A 24,585-nucleotide genomic window follows, 5' to 3' on the forward strand; every position below is an offset into this window, starting at 1 on the left:
TCTAAAAACTGGTGCCACCCGGCTTATTTAACTGTTTATCCCCGCGGGCGCCCACCCTGCTATTTACTTTTCATTGCGAGGGAGCCTACCCCTCATTTTGTGACCCGAGTCTCACCGCCACAGCCCGGGAGAAGCGCCGGAAGAAGACGTTAGGTCTGCCGCCTGGCTATGGGCGGAGCCGGCAATGCGAGCCGGAACCTTGCGGGCTCCACCTCCGCTCCTCCCCGGCCGGGGAGAAGCCGCCAAGTTTCGCAGGCTCCACTCTGAGTCCCGGTCCCGAGATGGGGGACCGGGTTAACAAGGATGCTGTCTGGCGGGGCTCCCAGGGATCGGGAGAGCTCCGCTTTCACTTTGTGATGATCCTGACAGTGGTCCATGTGGCCCTGTCAGGTGTACAGAATCCGTTGTAAATATTGCCCGTGCCAGTTGGCACAATGTATATGGTGTGATTACTATCTGATGTGTTTGGACAATACAAAGGCTATTTTTGATATAACCTTGTGTGGAGTTCCTTTTGTGGGGGGCCTGGGATGTTGTTGCTGGTGGGTGTGTGCGCAAATGCTTTACACATTGCCTCCGGGATCAGCCTTACTGCTCGTGTCACGTTGCCAAGGAGGTGAGCAGGGGTTATCTTTGGAGTTCAACTTCCTTGCCCTAACTAGAGTGGTAGTTTCTGCCTGCCTTTGGCGCAACCCTCAGCCAACCAGAAATCCAATGTCTAACAGTCTCCCAACAAATCACTCCCTTGTGTGCAAAACGAAGGAAATAATGATTGCCTAAAACTTTTCTTTGCTGTGACAGTACTTAAACTTGACAGTGAACTCCTCAGGGAATTTTTCTTTTTTCTTTCTCAAAACAGTTTTTATTGGTTAATCAGGCAAGGAATTAATGCATTACCGTGGTCACTACACAAAATGACAATTGGTACAGATCTATTTCAAGTCACAGTTGCTGAATTTAAGTGCCACAATATACATTATCAGTTCCCTATATCTTCCCTGAAAACACCATTTTACCCCCCAACCCCTTTCCAAAAAACAGTGGAACATGGATACAGTCTTTGATGTAGCTGCCATAGTGTTCAGTGGAAGTGCATAGGAGGTCGTTCAGATGGTAGACTACAACGTTTCCCTTCTTTCCTGTAGGGAATTTGTTTTTTACAGGTAATCAATGAGATGTGTTCATCACATGCATATGAGGGTCCTATCTCCCTACTGTGATCATTTCTCAATTTGGATACTTATGACAAATTTTAGACATCTTTGTAGAGCCTTCTCCTAACGTGCAAGACATCTCTGGGCTCTGGCACATTGAATTTAGGAAAAATGGAGACAATAAAATTCCTCGTGTTTGTCAATCTTGACGTCAGTACTCTGTCATTGAATAGGGGCATGGGTCTCTTCCCATTGCTAATTCAAGAAGGCTCTGAGCAGATTTTCTGGAGTAAAGAGTTAACTCACTGGTTCCCACAGATGCTATCCTTGGATCATCACTTTCCTTTGTAGCTTTAACAGTTTAATCTTAGCAATTTCAATTTTAATGGATTTTCCTCTGTTGTTGCTAATTATCATTGCTGCTCTGGTGTTGTCCTATATCACTACTCAACTCCCTTTGTTTCCTTGTTGCTTTATTTCAGAAGACTGCTGTCTTGATTTTGTGGCTCAGCTGAGGTAGGGAACCAATAGCCTCCCTTGGCTCTGTACAGCATTGCACTCCTTCCTTCTTGGAACAGGTTCCATCCATTCTTCACTTCCTCCATTTCCTGGGTACAATGGTGATTTTTACCTAGTACAAGATTCCCAGATAATATTTAATTTAAGGTTATTTAAGTTTTATCTACTTTTGCATAGGAGGCCCAAGGTAAATTGCATTGCTAAGCAACTGTCCTAGAATAAATAGTGCAATAATATTTCACTGGATCACCGGAGCCAACGCAAGCACTTTAAATCAATCCAACTTAGACTTATTCCTATATTTGTGTGTCACAATCCTAGCAGACGATGTACAGGAAGCACCAGCGTGGCTTGGTGTGATTTGTCCCGGAGCACAATGTTAGAGCATCAGCATTGTTAGAATTTGGGGTCTCTAGTTGGCAGGGGTAGGTACCACTGTCCAAATAGGGACCCTTGCTTCGAATCAGGGTAAGGAGGAAACCCTCTGAGATAACCCCTGCTCACCCTCTAGGTAGCTTGGCACGAGCAGTCTAGGCTAACCAGAGGCAATGTGTAAAGTATTTGTACCAACACTCACAGTAACACAGTGAAAACACCACAAACTGACTCCACAACATTTTTAGAAAAATGAAGATATTTATTCTAAACTACACAAGACCAAAACGACAAAAATCCAACATACACAGTTCAAGAATATGGTTTCGAAAGAGTTATTAAGGTTGCGATAAAAATTCTTCAGGTTGCGTTAAAATTCTTTAGGTTGCGATAAAATGATCCACAGCCACGTGAAAAGTTCACAGTAGCGTAACGTTTAGCTCACAGTACCTTTAGTTGAGACAACGTTCTAAAAGCAGAAGCTATTGCGGTGGAAAACAAGCGATGCGTAGCTCCTGAGACCCTGGGGAGGCGTTTGCGACAGCCCCTCTGCAGCAGCGGGCGTGTTGTGACGAATCCGGTCTGTATGGGGAGGAAGGCCACTTGTATGGATTCCGGTGCGTAAGTTCCATAGGAAGTTTGTTCTCGCAAAGGCACGATGCGACGATCTTTGGAGGTGCGCCGATCTCCGGGGCGACGATGCGTGGGCCAGCGGTGATCTTCTCTCTCGCAACTCCTCGATGCGTTGGCTTCGGCGATTACTCTCGCAGCGCCGTGATGCAGTCCGTAAGCAGGCGGTGCGGCGATCTCACCCACTGTCGACTGGCTCTGCGACGACACTCGCAGCGATGTTCGACTTCCCGCACCGATCCGGTGCATCCCGCAAACGAAGGATGCGACGGCTCTGACAGCGGCAACAGGCGCTGCGACGATCTCGACCTTCGTAGCTGCGAGAATTACCTCGCACTGTCAGGGATGCGCTCCGCAGCGAGCGAAGCGATAACATTTCTGTAGCAAAGTCTCTCAAGCTTAGTTTCCAGCTTCCCAACACAGGTACAACTTCCAGAGGCACCGCACAGGGGCCAAGCACTCCAGGAAGTACAGACCTCTCTTAGTAGAGCTCAGGGGAAGCTGGGGGTGAAGTCCTTTTGTTCCTGGGACTTCAGAACAGGGAGCCAGCTCTTCTCTGGCCCTTGGAGATTCCTTCAAGCAAGGGGACACAGCACAAAGCACAGTCCTTCCTCTCTCCTTGGCAGCAAAGCAACAGCAGGGAAATCCAGCAGAGCAACAGCTGGACAATCTTCCTTCTTCAGTTTCAGCTTTCTCCTTGGCAGAGGTACCTTCTTGTTTCCAGGATGATCTAATTTTCTGTTGTCAGGGGTCCTGTACTTATACCCCTAAAAGTCTTTGTTCTCTTTGTGCAAGTGGGCCCTGAGCCCGGTCTGAACCAGTTCTGGGTGTTTCTTGAGCACTTTGTTTTCCTGGCTTCTCCATTCCTTTCAGAGTGAGGGGCAGGGTCATCAGCCGCCCAGCAGGAGGTGGAGCCAGCATTGTGGAAGGCAGGCACAGCCCAATTCAGGCCCAGGTGCTAACTCCTCCCACCACTTAAGTTACAGATGCAGTCATTCAGCCTAGGGCTGACTCAGCCAGCCTCCTGGGGAATCCCCAGCCCCTGTCACTCTCAAACCAGACAGTCATTACACAAACAGGCCAATGCACACAGAAGGGTCAGACAAGAGAACAGCAACTTTCTAAAAGTGCTGTTCTCAAACACAGGATTTAAAAACAACCTTTCCTAAAATATGTGTTATTAAATTCTGAGTTCAGGGAAACTAGACTCTTATGTTCTATCTTGTTCCTATGAGAAGAAATGCTGGTAGCCACTGTAGCCAGCATCCCCCATGTTAATCTATGGAGCAAGATAGCCTTACAATAGTGAAAAATGAAAATGGCTGCCATTCACTACCAGAGCATGTCACCTGCACTAGTACATGCTCTACCTTTCACATACAATGCACCCTGCCCAGGGGGGGGGGGGGGGTCCTTGGGCCTTCCATAGGGGTGACCAATGTGCACAAAAAGGGAAGGGTTAGGCCTGGTCAGTGGGGACACTGACCAGGAGGACATGGCAGTTCACACACTGCACACAGGCACTGTGGTGGCAGGCCTGAGACACCATTTTAGGGCTACTCATGTGGGTGGCACAATCAGTGCTGCAGGCTCACTAGTAGCATTTGTCATCACCAGCCCTGGCACACCCAGTGCACTTTACTAGGGACTTCATGGTGATACAAATATGCCAATCGTGTATATCCAATCATAATGACAATTTACACAGAGAGCATATGCACTTTAGCACTGATCAGCAGTGGTAAAGTGCGCAGAGTCCTATTGCCAACAGCCACGGATTAGGAAAAATAAGGGAGGAAGAAGCAAAAAGTTTGGGGATAACCCAGCAAAATGGGCCAGTTCCAACACAACCCCCTTCCAGCCTACAGCCAGGGTAGACCAAACGATACCTTAATGGTATTCCCTGCTTAAGGCGATAGAACACACAAACTGGCCCACACAGCAGGGCAGTCCTGTTCTACGCCGTCCTAAACCCAGTTCAATCACTCTATCCATACTCTCAGGGTCCACCATGCCAATCCATGTGGAACCCTTCTCCTCACCTGTGGACACCATCTGTGCAGTACCTAAACTTAACTTGCTCACAGGTGTGTCCCGACAGACAGACAGCAAGCCACAGTGACCACTGCCAGTGATCAGGGATTAGACCCAGGCCATATGCCTCTCAGGGCTCTCAAACCTCTGTGGCATCAGAGGGTGGGGGGCAGTAGCACCAGGTGCTTTGCACCCTTTGTCCACACCCTCTCTTGTCAGGTCAGGTCTAACGTCCTGGCACTGACCTACCAGTCCCGGACCTGTATCCAGCGGCTGGACAGGAGGCTGAGGTGGGCTTCTCCACACCCGGTCCTCCTCTTCCTTGGGGCTCTGTACCCTCCAACCTGGAGCGGTACCCCCTGCTAGAATAGTCAGGGCACCTGTGGCAGGTGTCCTGCACCAGTCACCCACCAGTTCAGGGGTTCTATCCTGCAACTGGTATTCCAGGTCAGGGGGGACACCCCGGACCTGGCCCTCAAACCTAGGCTCCAAAGCCTCCAGGTCTGACAACACCTGAACCTGGCATCCCCACCCAGGGACCAATCCCTGCGATGGAACACTTGCCTGGTGCACCAGGACCTCACTCCCAGATATGCCCACACTGGTACACAGTACCCATCTGGTCAACACAACGGTGTGGCCCAGTCCACCCCCGGGTAAGACTCCTGCCCTCCTTCCAGGGGCAACCCTGTCCACCAAGACCACCAAGAACACAACTTTCCTACCAGTGCAGGACCTTCCTCCAGCAACTGGTCTCCCAACCTAGGGTTTAACCCCTCAGGTTGTACCGGGGACAAAGGCGAGGACTCCCTCCCTCTGCACCCCCTTCCAGAGCGCTGCACCCTCCCTACTGGAGGGGTACCCCTGGGATCCATCTTGGTCAGGGCACTGGTTACAGATGTCCTTCTTTCCAGGTCAGGCAGATCCTGAACCTGGCCTCCCAACCCAGGGACCAACACCTGCGGTTGTGCACTTGCCTGGCACAACAGGACTTCTGGGGACTCACAGAGTACCCCCTTGAGGGTGACACACAACTCATGTGTCCTGTGACAGTCTGCCTGGTGCAGATCTCCTGACCCCTGTCCACCTGACAGCGCGGGAAGATCCCCCAGGACAGAAGTGAGGTCACCATGGTCACTCACTGGCTACTCAGCCCTTGTGACTGGTCCCTGACCCACTGGTTCTCCCACTGGGGACTCCTTCCCCCTCTCACCCCTCAGTCTGGACTTCTGCACCCTCCCAACTGGAGTGGCACTGCCAGACACCAGAGCTGATGGAGGCCTGTTTACAGGCACTCCCCATTCAACAGACACTAGGAGATCTTCCTCAAATGGCCTACAAGTACAGTCCAGGTCCCCAACCTGGTGTTCCCTGAAGGAACCCTCCAGGCCCTGAGACCGGGTTTCGGGCACCGTGAGACACACCGTCCCACGCTCATTCCTTCTCCACTGAGACCGGACATGAGCCCCTACACCCCTCCCACTACACTGGGACCTAACCGGGCTACACTGAACCTCTTCCACCTCACAGGTCTGGAAGATATCTAAGCCACTCCTTTTGGAATCACTCCCCAATGCCTCCTCAGACTCTCTGGAATTCACCAAGGGGTCTGCCTCCAACACAAGCTCTCTGGGATCAGAGAACTCACACTCCACCGGGTGTTGGCATAGCTCTGGAAAACAGGGACTTAAAATATGCTCTCCAACAAATGAATCACACAGCCCCCCACAGTTGTTCACCAAGCTACCCTTTGCCTCACCCTCCAATGCCTCACACAAGTATCCCACACCACTCTCCTGAGACTGATAAGACAGTATCTGACTGTCCCTGTCACACAACCCACACTCTTCTGGCTCGTCTTCACACACACACACACCAAGGTTTCTACCATGGGGGAACCCCTCTCCCTGTACCTCTCATCTAGAATCACTAGAGTGTCCCTCCCATTACTAGGAATATGGTCCCCTGTGCCAGACCCCCAATCCACTTCAAGGACACTGCACTCCACTGGAACTACATCATAAACCTGAACCCTCTGGTGTATGTCGACGCCCTCCCTCAAGTCAGGCGCCACATCTCTGGGTGTTTGTACCTGTCTCTCAGCACTAGCTATCATAACCATGCTGCCACCATCTGAGCTGGACTCCACCTCCAACTCAGCAAAGCTCACTTCTTGAGCTACACGTTTTTCTTCTTTCTGGGCTAAGGCCCACCGGATCTCACCCTCCTTGCTTTCCCGGTCTAATTCTCTGCACCTTTGCAAGCAGCAAGGAACCACTCATCTTTCTCTCCCTCACTGCCAGAGAAGTCCTCCTCCTCAGAATCATCTGTTAGTGTTGCTTCCCAAATTCTGACCTCATGGGAATACAGGCATGCTTCAAGATCCCCCCTTGTGAAACCTGTCTCCACAGGCAGCCCCCTCTCTTTGCAAACGGCTTTTATCTCCTCCACTGTGTAGATATACAGGTGGAAAAAGTTGACTTCCATTTTGCCAGGACTTCACAGGTGCAACACTAGCCAGAGTCTCAGTATGCCCAAAAAAATACTTCCAGGAGAACACCAGGAAAAACAAACAGTATGTGGTTGCGTAGTGGTCTGCACTCACTAGTGATGTACACCAATCACTGTGGGTCTAGTACAAATACAAGTTCAATTTCCCACCGCTGCCCAACAATGTTAGAATTGGGGGTCTCTAGTTGGCAGGGGTAGGTACCACTGTCCAAATAGGGACCCTTGCTTCTAGTCAGGGTAAGGAGGAAACCCTCTGAGATAACCCCTGCTCACCCTCTAGGTAGCTTGGCATGAGCAGTCTATGCTCACCAGAGGCAATGTGTAAAGTATTTGTACCAACACTCACAGTAACACAGTGAAAACACCACAAACTGACTCCACAACAGTTTTAGAAAAAGAAAGATATTTAATCTAAACTACTCAAGACCAAAACGACAAAAATCCAACATACACAGTTCAAGAATATGGTTTCAAAAGAGTTCTTAAGGTTGCGATAAAAATTCTTCAGGTTGCGTTAAAATTCTTTAGGTTGCGATAAAATAATCCACAGTCACGTGAAAAAGTTCACAGTTGCATCACGTTTAGCTCACAGTACCTTTAGTTGCGACAAAGTTCCGAAAGCAGAAGCTGGTGCGGTGGAAAACAAGCGATGCGTTGCTCCTGAGACCCTGGGGAGGCGTTTGCGACAGCCCCGCTGCAGCAGCGGGCGTGTTGCGACGAATCCGGTCTGTATGGGGAGGAAGGCCACTTGTATGGATTCCGGTGTGTGGGTTCCGTAGGAAGGTTGTTCTCGCAAAGGCACAATGCGACGATCTTTGGAGGTGCGACGATCTCCGGGGCGAAGATGCGCGGGCCAGCGGTGATCTTCTCTCATGCAGCTCCTTGATGCGTTGGCTTCGGCGATGACTCTCGCAGCGACGTGATGCAGTCCGTAAGCAGGCGGTGCGGCGATCTCACCCAGCACGACAGGCTCTGCGACGACACTCGCAGCGATGTTCGACTTCCCGCACCGATCGGGTGCGTCCCGCAAACAAAGGATGTGACGGCTCTGACAGCGGCAACAGGCGCTGCGACAATCTCGACCTTCGTAGCGGCGGGAATTTCCTCGCACTGTCAGGGATGCGCTCCGCAGCGAGCGATGCGATAACTTTTCTGTAGCAAAGTCTCTCAAGCTTAGTTTCCAGCTTCCCAACACAGGTACAACTTCCAGAGGCACCGCACAGGGGAAAGCACTCCAGGAAGGACAGAACTCTCTCAGTAGAGCTCAGTGGAAGCGGGGGGTGGAGTCATTTTGTTCCTGGGACTTCAGAACAGGGAGCCAGCTCTTCTCTGGCCCTTGGAGATTCATTCAAGCAAGGGGACACAGCACAAAGCACAGTCGTTCCCCTCTCCTTGGCAGCAAAGCAACAGCAGGGCAATCCAGCAGAGCAACAGCTGGACAATGAAGATTGTCTTCTGTTTCAGCTTTCTCCTTGGCAGATGTTCCTTCTTGATTCCAAGATGATCTAATTTTCTGTTGTCAGGGGTCCTGTACTTATACTCCTAAAAGTTTTTGTTCTCTTTGTGAAAGTGGGCCCTGAGCACGGTCTGAACCAGTTCTTGGTGTTTCTTGAGCACTTTCTTCTCCTCTCCTTTCAGAGTGAGGGGCAGGGTCGTCAGCCACCCAGCAGGAGGTGGAGCCAGCATTGTGGAAGGCAGGCACAGCCCTATTCAGGCCCAGGTGCTAACTCCTCCCACCACTCAAGTTGCAGATGCAGTCATTCAGCCTAGGGCTGACTCAGCCATCCTCCTGGGGAATCCTCAGCCCGTGTCACTCTCAAACCAGACAGTCAATACCCAAACAGGCCAAGGCACGCAGAAGGGTCAGACAAGAGAACAGCAACTTTCTAAAAGTGCTGTTCTCAAACACAGGATTTAAAAACAACCTTTCCTAAAATACGTGTTATTAAATTCTGAGTTCAGGGAAACTAGACTCTTATGTCCTATCTTGTTCCTATGAGAAGAAATGCTGGTAGCCACTGTAGCCAGCATCCCCCATGTTAATCTATGGAGCAAGATAGCCTTACAATAGTGAAAAACGAAAATGGCTGCCATTCACTACCAGAGCATTTCACCTGCACTAGTACATGCTCTACCTTTCACATACACTGCACCCTGCCCAGGGTGGGTTCCTTGGGCCTTCCATAGGGGTGATCAATGTGCACAAAAAGGGAAGGGTTAGGACTGGTCAGTGGGGACACTGACCAGGAGGACATGGCAGTTCACAGACTGCACACAGGCACTGTGGTGGCAGGCCTGAGACACCATTTTACGGCTACTCATGTGGGTGGCACAATCAGTGCTGTAGGCCCACTAGTAGCATTTGTCATCACCAGCCCTGGCACACTCAGTGCACTTTACTAGGGACTTCATGGTGATACAAATATGCCAATCATGTATATCCAATCATAATAACAATTTACACAGAGAGCATATGCACTTTAGCACTGATCAGCAGTGGTAACGTGCGCAGAGTCCTATTGCCAACAGCCACGGGTCAGGAAAAATAAGGGAGGAAGAAGCAAAAAGTTTGGGGATAACCCTGCAAAAAGGGCCAGTTCCAACAAGCATAATTTGTTATACCATGATCATCATGTAGAGGAAGATGCATTTCAGATGAGCCGTTGAGGTCTTGGGGCAAACAATCTCATTATTCATCACTGGTATTCTATTTCCATTAAGCTGTAAGGGCTTTTCAGTGGGAATCTATCCAGGCGAAAATTGACATACAATGCGCTTCTTGCTCTGGATACATATAATACAGATATAATTCAAAGTCCGTTTTTTTCTTTATTTTTCTGGGTCATTCATGGATCATTGAGAAAATATTCACGGAATCGAATATGTTACTCTATTTTTACATCTCTGTCACTCTTTTGACTGTGCTGCAGTTAAGAATGAAGTATTTTGTGCGTAGTTTCAACATCAAGCAACTTTAAAACAAACGGCACATGATCCCACTAAGGCACTTCAAGTATTGTTTGGGGTATTTACCTCTCTCAACGAGTGCAGGTATATGTTCGCATGTGCGATCTTATGTGGTCGAATCCAGTCTAAAACTGGAGCAAGAGTTAGGATATGGACACTTGATTTAATGCACAATTCCAAATAAAAGGCATTCAGGGGAGTGCCAGGCCTCAATGATAAATAACAACGGGGCATATGAACAAGCCCCCATCACCACGGGAATGTCCCTTTTTTCGAGGATCCTGTGGCAGTCGGGGCTTTGTCTGATTTAAAAGGCAGCGTTAAGCCACTTAATGCAGCCTTGTAAATATGGCCCCTTTTCAGGTTATGCTTAGCATGAAAGTGGTGAACAGTGGGCCTATTGACTAGGGGGGCATCAATAGGAGGCAGTGTCAAAATTAAGACCATGGAAAACATGGTATTAACTTGACGAACCGTGGAGAAATGCTTTATTTCTCTTCATTTTGGCTTTTTCCATGTGTGCTGCCTTGTGCAGCACACATGGAAAAAGCAAAGCGCATTGGATTGTTAATGCGTATGAAGGTGTCCCTTCCTGCACATAAACAATCTTTAAAAAAAAAGACAATTTGTAACTTCTATGTGTGCTACATTAAGCAGCACACATAGAAGTGACAAAATGGCATTTAAAGATTGTTTATGTGCAGGAAGGTGCCCCTTCCTGCACATAAACAATCTTCTCCTGCATGCAGACACCCTTGCACTATGGTGCCAGGGTGTCTGCGTTGGGGCTAAGCTGCTAAATTTAGCGCCAGCACAGGTGGCAATACAAGGCTGCACCATATTTTTGTAAATATGGTACATCCATGCGTTTCTGGACTGGCGGAGTGAGGCGTTAAGCCATGACGGCTAATGCCTCACTCTGCCACTTTTTAGGTCGAGGCTATCGTCCCTCAGCGAAGCTGGGGGCGGAGCCGAAGATTTAATGATTTCAACAGTGGGGCTTTTTATTTCACCTCTCTTCCATTGGCTAGCTTCGTAAATAGAGGCTAGCCATTGGAAGAGATGTGTGTCAATTACTAGTTTCCCCGCCTTGATGCGAACCGTGGGCGTTTCTGCCTCTTTTTTTAAGTCCCGCCCCTTTTTCGTCGTCATTCGGAGGTGGGCGTTTACTTATTTATTTTTTTTTCGGCGCTTTTGTTTTGCCATTTCCCCCGACCGCCGCTGGAGAAAGGTTGTGCTGCTCTTCCGCCGCCCCCCCCCTCGTTGTGCTCCTCGAGCCCCAGAGGCTGCTGATATCGGCCAGCTGCCTAGAACGCCCCCGCAGTACCTGGGCACCTATCTTCACCCTCAGAGCCCCCACCGCAGGAAAAGACAGGCTGCGCACACCCAGAGGCTGCTGATATCGCCTCTCCCAGCCTACTCCTTTTTTCAGCCCCCTCCACCACTGTACATCGATGCCGGGACTTCCGGTCTCCCCCTGATTTAATGGGTTGCGGCATTGCCTGCCACTGTTTCGGGGTAGCTGAGTGATGATCATTGTCACAATTTTCTCCCGAATCGTCCCTGCACTTGGGCTCATGCGTGACACACCCGCTAATCTAGTGACAGGGAAAGAGGGCAACACCAAAACAAAGCTACGGGCACTTACAGTCCGAGGCGCGGAGCTCTGCCTCGGTGTCCTCCAGGAGTGCAACTCTGTCAGCTGAGCTGATGGGATCTCGGCTGAACAGCGTGACAAATGTCTGCTCTTGCGCGCTGCAAGAAGAGTTGTGTGTTTTCACAGTCTCTCACACTTGGACAGTGTCATACTATAGCAGCGTCAATAGCAAAGCAAGTTTATGGATGTGACGAAAAGGTAGAAGTGCATAAAAAACAGGAGTTTGAGTTATCCTTCCAATGCTTCAAAAGCAAACGATCGTCACCATAGTGCATTTCATCACTGAGCTTCGCACTCACATATTAAACATCCTCGTGATGAACGAACAGCTGACTTCGTGGCGCAACGGTAGCGCGTCTGACTCCAGATGAGAAGGTTGCGTGTTCAAATCACGTCGAGGTCACAAACTACCATTTTAAATGGAAATCTGGTAGTTATAACTTAAATTAAATATATCAAACATTTCTTTATCTAAAAATAATTGCGGATCAATTTCATATGGATTTAAGTGGAACAAACTTACTATTTATAAATTGGTGGGAGCATTTAAAAACCACTATCAGTTATACTGTTTTTAATGCTTTTTTATTTATTTTTTTATTTTAAGAGTTTGAGATGCACCGAGCAACTAAAGTAGTGAGGTCTGGCCCCTCCTGAACTATGTGATAATATCACAATCCTGTGTCACATTAACAGGAAACATCAGAGTCAGACAGGACACCAAAATAAAAGTGACACCAAATAAAAACAAGCATTTGCAATGCAATAGGTCTCCAGTTGCGATAGTTTGAGCTATTGGCATTGTAAATGACAATCTCCTTCATTTACGTGTTATAGTGCCAATGAACTCGCAAATGCGAAACCTATTGCATTGCAAATGCTTGTTTGTACATATGGCCCAATGATCCTAAAAGTCTGTTCTATGTTTTCTGTATTTTGGAGGCATCTTTGTAGCCCCACACTTCAGTTCCAGAGAAAGTCGCAGCTACTGCCCGAGATCTATAGACATGCCAGCAGGGAGCTCAGAGATTGACTCCCAATCTTGTGTTTGCATCTTGTGACAGCAGCCATAGCTTGCCTCAAAGAGGCCACAGCCTTTTCTCTGTTTCTCCAAGATCAACTTACAAAGCGAACAACCAGATACTCGCATTGCTCACCTGTTCTAATGCGGGAGGCCCGCGGTCCCTGCAGGGGACCCCATAGGAGGGCAAACCCCGTAGTAGTGAGCAGGGAACCGCAGGCCCGCCTTGGGGAGGGTGGGTGGGCGGGGCCGGACATCCAGGCCACCCCCCCCTTTTGGCTGTACTGATATGGGGCGCACTTCCTCCTTGGCGCCCTCTTTGCTGCTGCCCCTTGTCCCCGTCGGTCGCTCCTGGCTGTCCTCGCCAGCCTAGTCTCAGGCCCCGAGCCCCCTCCTCTCCCTCACTTCCCCCCACGACGCCGGACGCGAGGCCCGCAATTTTACTCCCCTCCAAGGAGGTAAGGGATCATCTACGCCTCCCCCCCTGAGCCCCGTCCTCGGTATATCCGAGTCGACAGGGCTCCGTGGTTTACCACGGGGGAGCCTTTGATCCGAGTTTGGTATTGTGGGGACTAAGGCGTTTGCGTGCGTGGGTACGGGCGGCGAGTTATGGCGCCATTGGGAAGGGGATGTGTCGAGTAAATGGGTTGACCTGTTTTAAGGCGGGGCAGTGGCGGGTTTAAAGGCGAGGCAGTGGCGGGGAGCGTCGTGTGGGTCCGCCGCCATTGTCCGCGTGGGAATATAGATTTAGTAAACAAGAGTAGCGTCTTAGGACGCACGCGACCAGTCGTAGCCGAGTGTAGGGCGGAGGTCAACTCGAGACGAGTATTTATTGGCGGTGATCGTTCGGTGCATTTAATAACGATGCGATCATCGTGTGCCAGTCGCAATGTTGAGGCAGTTTTGTATGTGCGAGTTCTGGTAGGTGAGGATGGCCGAGTGGTCTAAGGCGCTGCGTTCAGGGCATGGTTTACTCTGGAGGCGTGGGTTCGGATCCCACTTTGTGGCCGGTCGCATTTGTTGTTGCGAGTTCTAAGTGGCGGGGGGTCGTCAGGGGGGCCATATGCTCCGCCGCGTGGGGCCCGCCACCAAAATCACCGCGTGGGGCCCGCCTCCGTCACCGAAATCAGATTGGTGTTGGTGAGGCGCATGTACAATAACGGAAAGGTTTGCCCCGCTGCAACAGTACAGGGCGAACTGCAGTTAGATCACGCGGGCCTCATGCTGCTCGCCGTGTGGGCTCCGCCGCCGTCATCAATTTCAATGATGACCGGTCGCCATTGTTTGTGGGAGTTCTCTGTGGCCTGGGTCGTGGGGTGGGGGCCCGCATGCTGATCGCCGTGTGGGAACGCCGCCGCCACCTACTAGATATGGTGGTGTTGAGGCGCGCGATCAGTTGCAATGTTTTTCCGCCGTGTGGGGCCCGTCGCCACCATCAACTTCAATATGGTAATGTTGAGGCGCGCAACCAGTCAGAAGGGTTATCCGCCGTCTGGGTCCCGCCGCCGCCATCAAGCCATTAACGAAAAATATGGTGGTGGTGATGCGCGCGACGAGAAGGGTAGAGTGGCCTCGATCAATTACCCGCCACTGGCTGCATATACAATGGTCTTGCAAACGGCCGCCAAATTTGTTGATTTCACCGTCTGGGTCCCGCCGCCGCCATCAAGCCATCAACATAAATATGGTGGTGGTGATGCGCGCGACGAGAAGGGTAGAGTGGCCTCGATGAATTACCCGCCACTGGCTGCAAATACAATGGGTCGCAAACCGCCGCCAAATTTGTCGACTTGATCAACGGGGGCGATTTACATATGCGCTGATCTCCGTGTGGGGTCCGCCGCCACCGGCCGCATTTGAAGGGCCAGCATCGTCGGGGAGTCACGGGCGGCGAGACAACCCCCCCCCCTTTTAGCAGCGTTGTCAGGGCAAACAGCGGCGCTGCAGTGCGCTTTGCCAAGCGGGGGTTGTGTGCATGGGCTGGTACAGCTCCTGCTGCTCCTCGCTGGTGTTGCCTCAGTCTCTGCTCCCACTCAGGAGGAGGGGCGGGGCGTCTCGGTGCTTCGCAAATGGCACCCTCGGTGTGCCGGGGGAAAGGCAGCAAAACTAAAGCCAAACGTTGGTGAGGTCCGTGTCCTGACTCTCACTGCTGGGACAGCTCCGGCTACTGCTGCTCCTCGCTGGGGTTGCCGCAGTCTCTGCTCCCACTCAGGGGAGGGGCGGGGCGTCTCGGCGCTTCGCAAATGGCACCCTCGGTGTGCCGGGGGAAAGGCAGCAAAACTAAAAGCCAAACGTTGGGGAGGTCCGTGTCCTGACTCTCACTGCTCCTGGGGGCGTGGGGCTCAGATGGGCAGCTGTGTGCGTCTCTGTGGTTTCGCGGTGGTCAGCAAATCAGCGTGGGTCTGGAGATGGGACCGCGCTGGTCTGACTGTGGTCATCTGGTCAGGGGCACCATCTGGTCAGGGGGCATCAGGCTCCAGGTAGCACAGCCTCGCTCCGGACAAGCCAGATACGAGTCCCAGCCCCTTAGATGACCGCCACCCCCTAGTTCTCCCTGGACTGCTTCTACCTCCACTCCACGAATTTGGTTCACCGCTTCGAACTGCGGCAGGTCCAATTCACTTTCATCCTCCTGAGGTCGATAAACTGAATGAATGAATGAATGAATGAAATGTTATTTATCTCCGCGCAACTATGCCCAATGGGCGTCAAGGCGCCTAACTCCAAAACTAGCTGACGGCAAACAGAAACCAGGAGCTCACTGGTAGGCTTTAATGAAGCACCAAGTTTTCAATGCCTTCCTGAAGAGATCCAGTGAAGGCTGTGATTTTATCTCTAAGGGGAGAGCATTCCACAGTTGTGGTGCAAGAATGGAGAAGGCTTTGCTCCCCCATCTCGCCATCCTGGCGCGCGGGACTACCAGTTGGTTAAGCTCGAGAGAGCGGAGGCATCTATTTGGGACATACCTAGTTAACAAAGACCCCAAAGCATCATTCGGGCCTGCCCTCAGGGCGCTGTAGGTAAGGCAAAGAAGCTTAAACGACACTCTGGAAGGGATGGGCAACCAGTGGAGACTCTTCCTTGCCAAGGTTGCAGAGGTCCGCCATGGGAGGGCCAAAACAAAACGTGCCGCGGCGTTTTGAATCACCTGCAGGCGTTGTAGAATACCCTTGTTGGCCCCGGCATAGAGAGAGTTGCAATAATCAAGCCTTGAGCCAACAAGGGCAACCACAACCTGTTTGCGTGCCTGTGGGGACAGATAGTGAGCAATTCTTTTCAGAATTCCAATGACCCCCCAACAGGTGGCCACTGTCCTATTGACCTGAAGCTCCATGGAGAGCCGAGTGTCAAAAATGACGCCTAGGTTCCTAGCAGATTCGGTGGGTGTGGGGCAGATGCCTAACGATGAGGGCCACCACTCACCTGACCACATACCCTGGTCTTTGCCGAAGACCAGGACCTCCGTTTTGTCACCGTTCAACTTTAGTGAGAACGACAACAATTCCGTGGTAACTATACACATGCAGCTGTTTAACATCAACACGCCGCAAGCAGTGGGCGTGCAATTTTGCTTTGCACATGCCTGCTACTGGAGGGCGTGTCTGTTAGAGGTAGAGGAGCAGGACAGGGGTGGGGGAGGGCAAGGTTGGGGACCGCAGACAGCGGCTGCTTAGCATCCTGACAGCACTGTGCCCGCATTCCCAGGCATCCATGCCGTAGCCCTTCCTCGTGGGCTCGGCGACCCCCCCCACCACGCCTGTGCGGCGGGCTAAGGATCCATGTTTACTTGAAGACGTGGAAGAGCGCTGAGCTGGCTGGGCCACCAACTCGCATTTAAAGATAAGGCCCCCTTTGGTGCCACCCCCCGGTGTCCTGGCTGCGACTGTATCGGGGGACTGAGCCTCCTCCCCCATTTTAGCCTCGGATTAGTTCAGGTCGTTGCACTCTTCGTGGAGCAGACGGTCACGAGGGGGCGAGAAGTTTCGGGAGCTGTTATTAGCCTTGCGACGATCAATTTAGGTTGCGCATCAAGAGGACACGCGAATAAGAGGGGGATTTGCATGATAAGAATTTATTTTGCAACATAGACAGTGAATCAACTTTTAACGCTTACAGTGAAAAGTGTCGTAACCACTGGAATACACACCGAGGTAAATGCAAAGGTTCATGGCAAACATGCGACCAAAAACCCCGAAGTTTCACTGGCAGAGGCGTCAATTGCAGGGCCCGTTTGAACTCACACGAGAAAGGGGATTGAGAAAGGAGATTAATTTCTATCGGCTTAATTATCAGCCTCTGTGACGCCGTCTTTTCAGCATCGGTTACTAACCGAAAGGTTGGGAGTTCGAGCACAGCCAACTCCAGTTGGTAAACTCAGGCTCAAATGTCGGTGTATAAGTGAGCGAGACTGGAGTGGTTTCTCATTTACCCAATGGGAACTTGTTTTGGTCCTCAAGATTGGCGAAATTGCTTTTAAAGAAGTTAGTAGCATGCATACATTATGTAGTATGTCAACTATAATACCATGAATCAGCCAAATACACAAGTTGCTGCTCACTGCTATTAAGATTTGGATGCCAACATAGGCCTCGAACAGGCATCTTCAAAGAATGATATCCGTTGGGATCAAGCCCCGAGACCACGGATATCAGGAGCGGTGCAGGTAGAACGAAAGAGTAGGCTGGTGGTAGCAGCTTCACCTCCTGAATGTACCAAATTGACTTCATCAGTAGGGGTAGCTACTGCAACCCCTGGTTAACTTTAAAGAGACTCAATGGTCTATGCAGATTAGGCCCCTAACATCTCCTGCTATCAGGAAGGACACATTACTTCATCTGGCCTTACATATTCATGGGCAACTACTGCCACTGCAAGCCATGCACACGCAAAATTACAGTGCTTATGGCGACATGATACGTAAATTTTCACAGAACTCAAGAGGGCATATATTATGCAAAGAAAGTGCAGTTGTAATTGTAGTGTTCCTCTTTAAGCCGAAAAGTTTGCCATTCAACATACGTTCGTCCTGGGAAGCACCCCTCGACTTCTTCTGGGCTGCAAAGATGTACAATATTACATAATGTATCAAGGGATCGGCTGGTGCGGCCATTCATGTTTGCAGAGGGAGACGTTATGGAACGAGCTCCTCAAAACAGATACTTTTAATTAGGCCCGTCAGAGTAGGAATCCACTCTGGACTTTGCTAGCTATAAAGATTGTATTTAACTATACCTGCACATCCCGCCCATAGACAAGATGGAATCTCATTACAGATTGGAATGAACGCACAATTTATCTCAGTAGTTTCCACGTGTCCTCAGAGGACCCACAGCGGAACTTGAGCGGTGTTTTGATTCTCGCGGTGCACGAGGTCCGCTGCTTGAATTGCATGCACCCAGTCGGAAAACCCCCCGGGTTGGATGCACGTGCTTCAAGAAATGCAATGACCTTGAATCCGTTTAGGCGTTAGGTCTCCATCAGGAGGTCTACAGTGACAAATAAAAATGCGGTAACGAATGACCACACTTTTATTCCAATTTTCAAATATCATAACGTTGAACGGGCTGGGGAATAGTACCGATTAATGTGCGGGGTGCCTTTGGGTTTTAATGCACATCTTGTTAGTTAAAGTAATATTGGCACATCACAACTGACGGTGGCACACTTCCAAATATATGAGAAATGTTTCTAAATTTTTCCCGAACAGCAGTGATGCGGCTGCTCCATGATGATCTCCAGTCGCGACGTCATAGTTTACGGCACGAGATAGCGCGTGAACTTGAGTTGGGGTTGGGGCTGGCATGAGGTGCGGCCTCTACTCTCGCTCAAGGGCTTGCACATGGAAGTCCTTGCACTGCTGTGAACAGCAAACTACCCTTATAGCCGCGTCTCCCTCGCGTCTTCCTCTGTCGTCTGTCTTAGCCCGATCAGGAAGCAGGAAGCACCTGGTACCTCATCGCCACTCGCAATGCTACAATCCCTTTGTGCTTGTTCGGGGCTCGAACACGCAGTAGGGGCCTGGATGGGTTCCCCACCCCGTGGAGTGGGCGAATGACTTCTCCTCATCTCATCTGTGAGCTGCCCTCCCCCGCCTGCCTGCCAAGCTGCAGCAGCAGGTGATGTCATTGGGTTATTGTCAGTTACTGCCAGCCATGGGGGGGCGCTCCCATGCCTTTGCGGAGATGCCGCCACAGGCCGGAGATGTGTACTCCGCTGCACCTCGAGGAGTTTGACTCCACCACCGACATTGAGGGGTATATCATTGTGACTCAAACTGGTTGTAAGTATTATACTTAGGGCTGCCGTGTCATCACACGTGCACATTGCCTTATGTTCTTTTCTAATGAATTAAGTAATTGAACACTTCAGAACTTCCCTTCCTGTCGCACGTTACTTTGCCTCGGATGCAGTCAGTAAGTTAGATCACATAATCACCATCTTCTGCTCCCATGTATGCAGTATCGCCGTACAGTTGAAATCCCTGCAGCACCTGCCTGTACCTTCATCATAGCGATGCTGATGAACTGAGTTCATCGGGCCGTTTAACAGTTGTATCTGTTAGTTGTAGTGCTGTGCAGTGGTAAATTTGACAAGGGCGGGTTTATAAGCAATTTATTTTAGAATAGTGATCATTCCTTTTATGCTGTGTATACTTCTACACTTGCTTTAGCTAAGTTATATATAATGGTGTTTCCGCTTTCGGTCATATGTTGTGATGCATTATAATGGGCATCAGTAGCTGGCATGGTATATAAGTTATTCCGTCCATGCAATGGTCCACGTATACTGACTCTATTCGTGAGCGTTGATGTATACATGCTCGACTCTTTCTCTGCCAACAGGTATCAACAGTGAACTTGGGTGAATTAAGGCACTCCCAACGTTATGTCTGGGAATGTAAAGATCTCCGGGTTTACCGGGCCAAATTGCAGGGATCCTGGTAGTGTCTCCGTTACTAAGAGCAACGCAGTATTAACAGCCTAACAGAGTCGCGGTAGTCATGTCAGATTTTGCAGGCACACCTCACGGTGCCCTGATCTGCAAACAATATAGACCAGAAGACATCTATATGATCTGGGGGTAAACTTCCGTTAAAGCGAAAGCAACGCAAAAGACACAACAGATTCAGTTTCCTCTAGTAATGTCGCACAGAAAGGTCCTATCACTTGGCGCACTGACGGATAACAGATTTATTATAAGATTTACCCAGAATGCTAGAGGCAGGACACGGTCCGGGTCAATACAATAGAAAGCACATTCCCCGGTTCACATAGAACCACCCGAGCATCCCAGACAGCTTCCATGCGATAATTGAGGCGAATTACCTCTAAGCTCAAAGTCAATTATGGGTTTCATACCCTTGCTGCCCTAGATCACACCTTGAGGACAGGGTGAGATTACATAATACTTTACCTGCGTGCCAATTGGGGGAACAACCACCAACTTACATTAGCCCTGACGGGATGCTCAGGTACACAGTAAACTAGTTAAGCTATAGGATGTTGGTAGCCCAACCCTGCCAGAGCTCCTGGGTGAGTGATCTATTGGCCCCGTGTAGGCAGAGCAGCACCCTCAAGGGACTCATCATTAGGAGAGCTGCGGGACAGGTGTCCTTAGGGCGGTTGTAAACCTGAGCATCCGGGGGCTTGCCATATAGAGCTCCGCCCGGTGGGGGAATGCCTGATAGGTCCACCGGGGGGAGGAGTTATCCTCTCAGGTTCTACACCGGACTATGGCTGCGGGTGTTTCTTTGGCTAAAACTTTAGGTACCTGGCAACGAAGGGTTGCCGCAGACCTAGGGCGCCACAGACGCTGGCTAGTTAGAAGAAATAAACGGATTGCAGTTGACGTTGGAGTTCTCCATTTAAGTAGGCGGCTGAGCCTCTTTGCAATGAATTCATGCAACCAAGTGGGACTGGGGGACGACCTTGATATCCAATCATCAAGGCTCTTAGCACAGATGGTTATCCGCAGCAGAGGTGAGATGATACAGCGAGGCCCCATGCAACTTGGAGAGTTTTAGCCTTGGCATGGGTGTCAGCAATTTAGAAGGCCGTTTTTTCATGCTTCAAGGGCTTTGGGTTAGGAAACATAACAAGGCCAGTTATAACTGGACAGGCGGGGTGCCCCACCCCCCCGCCCCAATCCCTTGTCTTAGTTTCAGCCCCCTTTCAAATTTAAGTTGAGGCATGCCGGTGAAAGAGGGTAGACCGCTGCCGCGCACCGGACTCAGCGCACTGAGCAGTGAACTGGGATCACGTGCCTCTGATGGTCTGGTGACTCCTGGCCCCATATGGAAAGGGGCGAGTTACCAGGAACACGAGAGGTTGCTCGCATGCGCGTAAACGCATCCATGCGCAACTGGGAAGCGCTAGAAACATCCGGATGCAGATAAAAAGCTAACTAAAAGGCTAGGTAGTGGGGGCTCTGGGCGCAGCGGGTGCCACGCCCAGGGCTGTGGGAAAAGAGAAGGCGACCCCCATACAGGACAGGCGCAGGAACAGGACCTGAAGCCACAGTGCGAGAGGCACAATACTGAGTCATACATAGCCAAGGGGCCCTTCTTGGGGACTTGGTTCAACGGCACCCCGTTAGTCCTTAGGGCGGTTGTAAACCTGAGCAACCGGGGGGTTTGCTAATAACGCCCCTCCTAGCTGGGCAAGGTGTGAGTTGACTCTCCCTTGTTCAGAGGTGGGCGGGGCAGGTGGACGATAGGTCCACCGGGGGAGGCTTGCCTCCCCGGTCGACACGTGGCCAGGGCCACTAGTGTCTGCTTCTTTGGCTCTACTTCAGGCGCCCTGCAACAAGGGGTTGCGGGGTGGAGGGGTCGCCTGTCGGTTAACCCGCTCTGTTATTTGTACCACAAATAAACCTGCAACTTTTTATTCCCAAACATACTTGTCTGTGTATCATTTGGGTGGAGGGTTGTGGGGCAAGGGTACCGATGCAACTACTATGATTCTTTGTTAACGAAAATGAGCTCCTTAAGGCTGCCTTGATTTTCATTATCATGACCTCCATTTTTTCTAAGTGCTTTTCTGTGTAGTATTCTACAAAGCTCTTCTTTGTGTTTGTGGATTGATAGCTCAGTCAATGTAAGCAGAATTGCGTCAGATACAAAAGCAGTGCAGGTTTTCTTTTGCTGCAGAGTTTTTGTTTGACCAGGTTCATGTTCTCTAGGTATGAGCCAACAGCATACAAGAATCACGAAACAGGCAGGGGAGCTTGTACACACCCCTGTACACCCATGTGAGTACAGGAACACTGTCAGTAGTCTCTCCACTTGGGCCATAACACACTCGTGTGGGTGAATCAGAGTGGAGTGTTTGAAAATCAATACTGATTTGAGGTTAATGATTGTTACATCCAAAGGGCGCCTCTTTGTTTTACACATTTAGTGCAAATTAAATACAGTCGCTTTACCTTCTACAATTCTCACGAAGCCCTTTCTGAAGCCTGCTTGATTGTCAGGTAGAATATCTTTTGTAGTCTCCCATTCTTTGTATTTTGATTAAAGAAAACACATTCGTAGATCTTACCTGCTGCAGATGAAAGTGATATGGACCAATAATTGGATGGGTTTGTTTGTGACGCCTTTTTATGATTCGGCACATTCATAGCAGTTCGCCATGACTCAGAGGTGACACCAGATCACAGAATACAATTAAATAGTTTTGTAAAAACTGGAGCCATAACAAGGGCACAGTTTTAAGCATATCTATTGTAATAAGGTACGTACAAGGGACTTTATTGAGATGTTGATAGCGATGACACTTTCCACATTCACAGTTGTAATGACTATGCCATTATTCCCTGCGTGCAGTGTGAGGTACCTATTTTTATTTTGTTGGAATTCGGTTTTAATTGTAGTTGGAACAAAGAGCTTCATAAAATGTGCTACCCTCTCCTGTGTCTCAATATATGTACTCTGGTTCTTTTCGCAGAGTTGTAGGCCCATGAAATGTGTGACCAAATATTTCACAAGTTCTTTTCTGGAGCATTTCGACTGACATCCTCCCCTATTTTAATTGCATCCCATCCTTTTTTACACCTATCCGTTGTTTATAGCACCATCTCAACCTCAAATGCTGTTATCAATTCTATCAAACTAGGATCAATCAATCAGGTGGCTTGAAAGGCGTGACTACTCATCCATAAAGGTCCCAAGATGCTGGGATGAACCAAATTTCATTTTTGGGACAACAACAGGGACACAATGATGTATTGATTCATCAACCTCAATAACTCGCCCTAATACTTAGCAAGCTTAAATGTGTCTATGAGGGCATTATGTACAAGGTCAGTTGTAGAATTACCTGCATATGCAATACTGTTTCTGAAGCTTCAATATCTATCTGGATATATTCTATGAGGGATGAGCTTTTGTGTACTCTCTAAACGTCATATTTGCCAGCACATCAGATGTGGTGTATTCATCAACAAGTCAGCCACATAGATATAAAATGTTTATGTAGATTCTTACTTCTATTGTTCAACATCATGATCGCTTCTAGGACCCCACCTGAGTGAGGAGTACTTTTCAGCGATTACGCTGCATTGGTTATCATTCCCTAAAGAGATATTAAAATCACCAAATTCTGTGTTTGAGCAATGCTCTGCAGTCAGTTTTAATCTTTAAGATCAGTTCTGTAAGAGCATATAGAATGATCTTAGCTCTGTCACTCTTCCCTAAACATTTACTATGTCAATAATTCCCTCCATGGGCACTCTCCTCCCAATCTAGTGTGTAATATATTTGAAGTCATGTTTGGTACAGTAAGGAAGTGCACAGATCTTTGCAGCCTTGAGGACATTCAGGTGACTAAACTGTCCAAAGGTCAACAAGGTGCATGTTTTTCTTGCTGAAGTATGATGTGTGATGTATCTTTTAATGCTAAATTATGCCATAGCACATGTCTCTTGTAGACAACAGATGCCATTCTAAATTCTCTAACTTGGTCTGTTAGCCAAAAGTAATCCAACTGACTATTTTGGTAAGCTTTGCTTGTTTCCATCCTAACCTTCTTCCACTGTAAGTCCCTAATCTGCTGTGGCTCAATTTCATGGTTCATTGGTGGATCTAGTTATATTTGCTAAAGATGCAGGTAACATGCCCAGATAGTTTCTATATGATCATGACCACCCACAAACTACCCTCTCACCTTTGTTTTTGTGATTACTAGGTGTTTGGAATCACATCTGATATGTTCATGGTAGTGTGTGATGGTTCATTGGGCAGGATGCTGCTCCCTCATCAGAGACCGTGGTACAAAAGGGGGTGGTGATGGACGGAGCATCTGAACCAATCAAACACTCACAACCAGTCAACAGATCTGGGTTTAATCCATCACCGTTCTTTAGCCCACTCTGCCACCCCAGTTCAGACATGGCCATATGCAAATCAGTCTGACCCTCATCAGAGACCTGCAAAAGATGGTGACCTACATCTGTGAACAAAAACACAACAAGAGGTTCCGGAGGAATTTTATAGACTCAAAACGGATTAAATCCCCCTATTCTATTTGTCACAAAAAGATATGTATAATCCGTAGTCTATTATGCTAGCTGCTTATCCAAATATGTGAATTATTGATATAAGACAATGTGCGCCAAAACTCTCAAACTGAGTGTCACCAAAAAGGATCAAAAGAAATTACAAAAGGAACTGACCTTTCAGGATTATTGGAATCCCATCACACACCAAAGTGATCATTGTC

At 49.4% G+C, this 24,585-nt stretch overlaps 1 long non-coding RNA gene and 1 other non-coding gene across 3 annotated transcripts in view; both read left to right on the forward strand.

Annotated features, from left to right (window-relative positions):
• LOC144781098 (uncharacterized) overlaps positions 1 to 24,585 on the forward strand; it is a 149,695-nt gene that overhangs the window by 50,877 nt on the left and 74,233 nt on the right. The gene's annotated exons all lie outside the window — the stretch shown is intronic.
• On the forward strand, positions 12,179 to 12,250 carry TRNAW-CCA (transfer RNA tryptophan (anticodon CCA)). Its single transcript has one exon. It is a non-coding gene; the product is annotated as a tRNA-Trp (tRNA).

Source organism: Lissotriton helveticus, chromosome 9 (assembly GCF_964261635.1).
Source record: "Lissotriton helveticus chromosome 9, aLisHel1.1, whole genome shotgun sequence".
NCBI classification, from domain to species: Eukaryota; Metazoa; Chordata; class Amphibia; order Caudata; family Salamandridae; genus Lissotriton; species Lissotriton helveticus.